Genomic DNA, 7,748 nt, shown 5'->3' on the forward strand with positions numbered 1-7,748 from the left:
ATGATTGTAGTCCTGATAGGCTTTTGGGCAAGTCTCAAGAAAAAGGCTGACAAAGCCTGGATTCCACCAGGTGTTGGAGCAAGCTGTTACCCACAGCTATTTGTCTTGTTACCCTTATCTACCAGGAGCTTTGTCCAGCTAACCTCTAATGGAGCCAACAATAACTTCCATTATTCCTCCATTTGCTGAACATCACATCCAATCATTGACAAGGCTGTGCTTGCTGGGCTGAGCATGGATCTGATGACCAGTAAGTAGGCCAGAACTCCTAAAAACATTTCCAGATGGTCATGGATCTAGGCCTTTTCTCTTTCCAGCAAAAGTGGGACTCTAACAGAATTGAGGCAGGAAGCAGCTCTGGAACTCACATTCTTCTTGTAGCTCACCATCCCCTACTTCCCATGGCACAAATTTGTTCTCCTTCAACAAAATGTCTTTTCTGGTCATAACAAAGGACCTGTGTACATCGCTCCAGAGGACTCTCTTACATATAAACACAACACGATACATAAGATTATGCTGTGATTGTTTTGGGAAAGTCTTTCTGTTACACCCCAAACCCTAGATACAATGGGACCGGCCTTTGCCAGCTGGGATTTACTACCTTGGTTTATACAACACTGCCTTCTTCAAAGAAGGATCCTGGAGATCCCATCCTTGTGGCAGTCACTGTCAGCACAGCTCTGACAACACTGCATAATTTCAAGCAAAACAAAAGGCATCCAAAAGCTTACTCAGAAAGCCACTGTCCCACTCTGCAGTTAGATTTCAGTATTTCCTCTCCTGCAGACTATCCTGCACCTGCATTCTGGGGGGGAAGGAGCAGGCATTCAATATTCAGAGTGCTGATTATCAAAGACCTGCCTGCAGAACCAGAACCAGCACCTGCAAGTGCCATTTTTTGGCTGCCAAGCTGCTTGGCATGAGCCACCCGTCTGGACTCTGCCCTACTTTTCTGTTCTGCGACCCTTACAATGTGCACACAATGAGGCAGTAAAGTTATTTTCAGTCACTTCATATCTCTGCCAGGCCAATTAGCAACTGCAAAGAGAAGCTCAGACAAAGTTACTGGAGTGAAGCTGACTAAGAGCTCCCAGCAAAAGGCTGGGAGTGGGAAGGAGGAAAAAATACTTTTATGTGTTTGCACACAGCAGAGCCTTAGTATCTTGCTTTTAGTTTGAGAGTGACTCCAGTATAAGGGAAGGCAAGACAAGATGATTTTTAAGGAGAAAATGGTCACTAACAATAAAAGGACTGAGATAAATCCATGATCCTTTTTTTTAGTTCCCTCCAAGATAAGATTAGCTGATCTGCTGAAAGACTTATACACCATACTCTCACTTGTTCAAACAAAACTAAGAGCCTGAATTTCTCTCTGGATCTGGATTTCAAAAGCATCCAGCAGGGGTGGGTGGCCATGGCTGGAGGGCAGGGGGCAGAGCTGGGAAGGAGGCAGGATTTCTGCACTGCCCTCAGGGACATTCTGGTTCTGGCAGCAAACTGAAATGTGATACTGAACGCAAAACATGCCATTCCCTAAAGTTCACAGCATATCATCTGCATGCTTATGAACACCACCTTAGAGTCTTCAGTGCAAGGAAGCAGGAAACACACCAAGGGAGTTGGTTGGAAAGGGTGAATATTCCCTGTTTAGAGAAATTCAAAAGCCGCTATAACGGACGACATAAGAGCTTGTGAAAGTAATCAGTGGTGCACAAAGCACTGCTTCATCATTGTACATGCTCAAGGCTTCTCCAAAATTTGAACACACTGACCAGCCCAGAAACAGTTCCGTTTTTCTCACATCCCTAATTTAAGTCACCAGCAGTGGTAGACTGTAGGTATTTCACACAGAGAAAACAAGAAGGCAAGTGTTTCCTGTGCCAAACTAGATACATAGAACAAGGAGAATGTTTAATTTTTTAAAAGGGGTTTAATTTAGAACCAAAAATTGCAAACACATCTAACCCCAGATAGGTTAGGGTATCTTAGAATTGGGGTAACTGAAGCCAACAGCAAAGACAGGCTAAGATAAGAAACCAACCTTGCTCAATTTCTGCACCTGGACTGGCACTGGAAACAGAGAAGATGTGATTTGCATGCTTTCTTCTAAATGCAGAATCTATCAAAACTGCAAGAATTTTATCATTCCAACTAAACACCTTGCATTACAGAGGTCTTCCAAACACTCGGGAAATAGCTTCACACAAAGGCTGCAGCAATTTAATAAATTACTGCAGGCAGCCTGCGAATCTGCGGAGCTGTGCACCCACTCACTCCTGATGCTGCAAGGTCTTTGTGTGCTCCCGTCCCAGACTCTGTTTCAGGGACTCCTGCAATTCCTAACTCCATCCCTGATGCAGGGACTCTGCACACTCTGGACCCATCCTAGTTTTGTGCACTGCTATTCCACACTGAAATATCTGCTTCCTTTTGTCCTCTCTGTTCTTATCTCTCTTCTGTCTGCCCAAGCAATTAGTCATGTTGACATGCTACACTCTGCAGGACAGAAATGAAGTGGGGACTGCTTTGCTGGGACATGTTGAAGGGTGTCAAATATTCAGCCACAGACAGATGCCTGAAGCTGTGGCTGCTCCAATCAGACACCATATGCTCCCAGTGCAGCCAGTCTACCCTTCCACTTTCCCAGCACACCCCATTCTTGTCATGATTTTCAAGCCTAGAGCAGTTTGTGAAACTTGGAAATGGCTGGATGTAGTGTTCAAGTGTCATCATGTTGCATTCAGCCTGAAAACTATCTCCAGATCATTGGGCAAGAGTGAAATCCAGGAGAGGGTTCACGAAATAATCCAGTGCTAGCAGCAAGCCAACTGTCTGGACGTCCTGTAAGCCAAACCCAGCAAATGGTTATCCCACAGCTGTGGGGAGACGTCTGCAACCCACCCTAGCCTATCTCTATTTCACACGACTGAGTTCCGTGCCTGGGCTGCTGTGTGTCTGATATTCTTTTCAAATTGGAAAATACATCCACATTGCCCCCGCAACTCGTTTCAGTTTGGATGTGCCCTGAGCACAGAGCAAGTCGTGCAGCTCAATCTGAGTATCAACAAGTGTTTGAAACACCCCTCTGGACAGCAGAACTTTGCAAGGGTCCATTCACCCTTCTCCTTACCAGATCATCTCTTGAATAACAATGCCTTATGCAAACAGTGTACTTATATAGGCAAAAATACTATGGCTCAGATTTTCCTTTGAAATCCAAGGATTTCACATCACTTAAGAGATAGCAGTGTTGAATTTTAATAAAAAACTATACAGCATGATACATTACCTACAAAACTTATATAACAACTAGCAAAAAGGAAGATCAGGTAATTATAGAACCTATAGAAGGTTGGAAAGAAAAATGTGTTTCAGAAGCTGCTGTCTTTAGGGAGAAAAAATAAATCAAACTAATGATACTATTTTCCCTAAAGTGTTCAATCACTGATGCTTTCATGTTATTTACTGAAAACTCCCAACACGTATTAGTCTACAAAAAATGATGGGGAGCGTGAACATTTCTTGCTGCCAGAAGTGAATTCCTCAAGAACAGAAGCCTGATCTGTCACCAAGAATAGAAACACGGGGGAACAGATAACCAAAAAAGCAGCTGCCTTGGAGAAAATGGCTTTGATTTGAGCTGATTGTTTTGATATCAGCAGAACCATACGGTCTTCCTACTCACGAGGAGCTGATGTCTGCCTGATAATTTGCAACATGGGCACATTTGCTGATATATGGCCTTCCAAAGGTGCATCAAGTGGTACTGTCAATTGCTTTGAGACCACTGAGAGCACAGAATAATTACAGCAAGGGAGCTGGCAGCCAGACTTCTTGGCTTCAGTACCTACCTGTGAAAAGAGACTTGTCAGAATTTGGGCCAGCTAAACATTTTCTGCCTCAATAACCCCAGACTGTAGGTAGGAATATGCATATCTGCTTCAGAGGGAGACTGTGAAGTAAATTTATCAGTATCTGTAAACTGAGATCTTCTGAAATAGTGTTGTATATGTGCTAAGTATTATCAACTCAGTAGCGGTCAAATATCTCGTTCGAGCCTGGCTGTGAAGAATCAAGAGCTGATTTCACACAGTCTCTGCTTCCCTTCCTAAATGACAGGACTCAGAGAGACGTCTATTCTACACTGAATCACAAACAGGATTAAACTTGAAATGAACTTAAAGAGTTTGTCATCCATTGACTACTGTGCTTCTTGGAGGTGAAATTACTTTTTGTTTAAACCTTACTTGCTGAGAGTTTTCCAATAAAAAATATCTGACTCTTTCTTACTTTCTCCAGCACATTCAGGACTTGCATGTTGGACTGTTTCAAAAGAGAGTCATTGCTCAAAATGAAACCTGAGCAACGAAGAGGGAGAAGGGGAGTAGGGAATTGCTTTGGCACACTTTTAAGAGTCAGACCTTTGTCTTACTTACGAGATTAAGATTGATAAAACAAGATGTTCCACAAGCGAAAGAACACTTTATTTTTGTTTTAATTTTATTTTGGTGAGCTGAGAAGCAATTATCAAAAGAAATATGATCAAAAAATTATAAAGCTAGTTTAGTCTACCTTACTGTTTCCACAGGGGCTGATACTGTTTCAAGTTAAGGTATTGTAATCTGAAAAGTATTTGCTGTGCTCATTTTCCTTATTTGGTTAAAAAGAAAAAAGAGTGTTTGGGAATTAAAGGATTGCTTTACTTTTTCTTCTTCAGGTAATGCCTGCCACAGAAAGACACAGCATGTAGAGAGTCTGGATCAGAGTGAAAAATGCAAAAGGCACAATTCTGAAAGGTGGAAGGGCCTTCTGCAGAGAGACAAGATGTGGCATAGTGTCTTGAACAGAATTTTTCACAGAAAATCTATGGAAGAATTCACTGCAAAAGTGACAGCTGTCACTCATCATCATGATATTGGTTATTACGGTAACCAGGATTGTATAACTACTTCCATTTAAAAAGAAATAATACTGTAATGTTAGAAAACCACAGAAAGAAAATGGCCCAAAATTTTAAAAGCTCATGCTTTTATAGGACCTTTTAACAAATCAATTTTGCTGATATACACTGACTCAGAGACAAGTGCAGCTTTTCTTCCTAATTCTAGATTATAAATAAAGGTGTTGAATTCAGAGTTTATAGTAAATCTAGGTAAAAAACATTCTTACACCAGTGTTTGCTATTTGAAGATATTTGATAAACACTATGTCAATAGGAAAGTGCTCTCTGGGAGTTCCCCAAAGCAGACTCAGCACCTGAAGGCCATTCAGACTAAGCTCAAACACCCATTCCAAGCAGAGCACAGCCCTTACCTAGGAAAGGCAATGACAGATTGCATATTTTGCTATTTTCACAAGCTCCATGAAAGTTTTATGATGAACACGTGTAGGATGAGCCATGTCTAGAAATAGGGCATTGAGTTGCCTCACTCTACTGTGAAAGCAAAACAGGAGCTCTCTGCAGCTGCTGAAGAATTTCCCCCCAATCTTCACTCAAGAGCATTCCAGAGATCCAAAGTGCACTGTTTAGTGTTCAAACACATAGATTATCACAAATGTGAACCCAACCAATCCAAAGCAAACCCTGGTCCCACAGATGTAAGTGCAGGACCAGGCCACCCAAGCAGGTCCTTCTCTTTGGCCAGCTCAATCCAAGGACTTGCCTTACGGCCAATCCCCGGTGGCCCTGGCTCTGCTCCTGGCCAGCCACAGGTGGAGAGAAACCCTCCCAACCTACACCCTCTCAGGGTTGTGTCTCTGCTTGGAGCAGGTTGTTCTGAGTGATTGCTGTGGCTTCCAGCACCTAATTCCGGTAGGGTTCTGACAGATCAAGATGTAAAGAGAGCTGTAATGCGAAGATTAGAGGACAAAGGTTTGTTTTCTTGCTTCTGCCTGCAGCACCAATAGCGATTTGCTTGGTGACCAAGGCTAGAAGCACTAATATCTTAATCTTCTCATCAGAAAAAATATGTTGGCAAGGTGTTTGTTTAAAAGGTCACGGTTAAGAATAACATTATGTAATTTTTTTTCAAGAAGCTTGAGCAAAAGTTAGGAAATATAAACCGCTTCTCTAAAGAACAAAACATATCTTACACAAAACCAGTACCATGTAGCTTTTTCTATGTATGCCTATATTACGCAGCCTTCCTGGAAAATAAATTTAGTTTGCTTGCTAGGGTATTCAAATTTTACTATATCTGAGCAAGCCCTGTAGATAAATGCAGTACAGCAGCTGTTGAGTAACAGTTTGTTTACACAGAAACCTGCCTTTCTAAGCAACTTAAAGTCTTTCATAGAGCTCATGTGCTACTATTCCATTGTGTCTCATTGTGTGTAAGCTGTGTTCAACTAGGAAGTTTATTCTACAATTGCTGGGGGAAATGATAGGATGTTAAAGAAGCAGTCCTTAGTAGCTTCCTTTCCTGAGAAAACATGAAAATATCTATGCCTTGGTAGCTGCCTCAGGAAGATGGAAGGGTGCTTATGGTCTCTGCTACTATCTTGGTAACTTTTAAGCTGGTAAGCCTAACTTACGGAAACTCTTCTGTGGCACAAGATTTCCTGTGAAAACTCAGTATTAAATGTGTCACTAAAACAGTCTCCACTCCTGTCTATAGGTTTTTCCTTCCTCTCTATCTTCTGGGTAGATAGTACCATCTAAGACAAACTTCTCATGCTTTATGTAATGGCATTTTTAAAAGAGATTTGTTAGGCTTTTCCTTGTCAATAACAGCCTCAGTTATCCTGACAGAGGAAAGGTCCCAAACGGACAAATAGAAAGAACTGTATGGATCACAGCTTTTGAAAATAGAACAGGTGGACGTCTGGGATAAAACGAAGTGTGCCACAAACTTCTGACTGATCAGAACACTTTGATGAAGCAAGCACAGGAGAGAAGCATATATGAAAGAACCGGCTGAGTGAAGGCTGCTATCCCGGCTGGAAGCAGTCTGGAAAACCTCCTAAAGGCCAGAATTTGGTACCAGACAGTGAACCTTTATGCGGTGTATGAAACCGCAGCTACCCCAAGCGCACCCACGGCTGATGCGCACCCCCTGGCCTGGCTCCGGGGGATGCCCCGCGACGCTGCGAGCCGGAGCCTGTTCCGCAGCTGCGGGAGAAGCCCCGCCGGTGCGCTGAGCCGCCAACACGTGTTTGGACTGCCTTTTGTGTGTCCTTTTGTAATTTCCTCTCCCTCCTCAGCTGCTGGGTAATGCTCCAGCGAGCTGCGGGCAATAGGGCCGCAGGGCTGCGGGACCGCCACGGGCTTTGCCTCGGGCCTCCCCCCTCGTGGCAGGCAGCCCCCAGCCGAGGCGGGGACCTCCGGCCGCGCTCCCCGGCGGACCACAGCCCGGCTCTGCCCCGCCGCCCGGCCCGTACTCACCTGCCGTGCCGGGCGCAGCCGGCGGGGCCGCTCGCCCGCCGCACCGCCGGTGCCGCCATCTCGGTCACTGGCAGGCGGGACGCCTCGGCGCCGGGGGCCCGCAGGGGCGCTTCGGGGCCGCCGCAAGAAGCCGCTGTCTGGTTGGTGCGAGCCCGCGCGGCTACCCGCATACCGCGCGCTGATTGGCTGAGCCGGGGTGGCGCGCGAAGCCAGGAGCCCGCCCTGGCGGCAGGTCGGGGCCGGTCGTGAGGGGAAGCTGAGGGGAAAGGGCGGCTCTGCTGAGGGGGCGGCGGGCGGAGCGGAGAGCCGGGGCAAAGGTCACCCCAAGGCGGCTGGGGAGACGCCGCGGGGACGGTGGTGA

General features: G+C 45.1%; 1 protein-coding gene across 1 annotated transcript in view; it reads right to left on the bottom strand.

Annotated features, from left to right (window-relative positions):
• The window catches only part of TMEM94 (transmembrane protein 94), a 50,216-nt gene extending 42,753 nt beyond the window's left edge, over nucleotides 1-7,463 (bottom strand). The window contains exon 1 of the mRNA XM_040081880.2: nucleotides 7,388-7,463. The gene's annotated coding sequence lies outside the window, so the exon portion shown is untranslated. The remainder of the gene's footprint in view (nucleotides 1-7,387) is intronic.
• Between the last annotated feature and the right edge of the window lie 285 nt (nucleotides 7,464-7,748).

The sequence above is a fragment of the Hirundo rustica genome, chromosome 18, assembly GCF_015227805.2.
Source record: "Hirundo rustica isolate bHirRus1 chromosome 18, bHirRus1.pri.v3, whole genome shotgun sequence".
Lineage (NCBI taxonomy): Eukaryota > Metazoa > Chordata > Aves > Passeriformes > Hirundinidae > Hirundo > Hirundo rustica.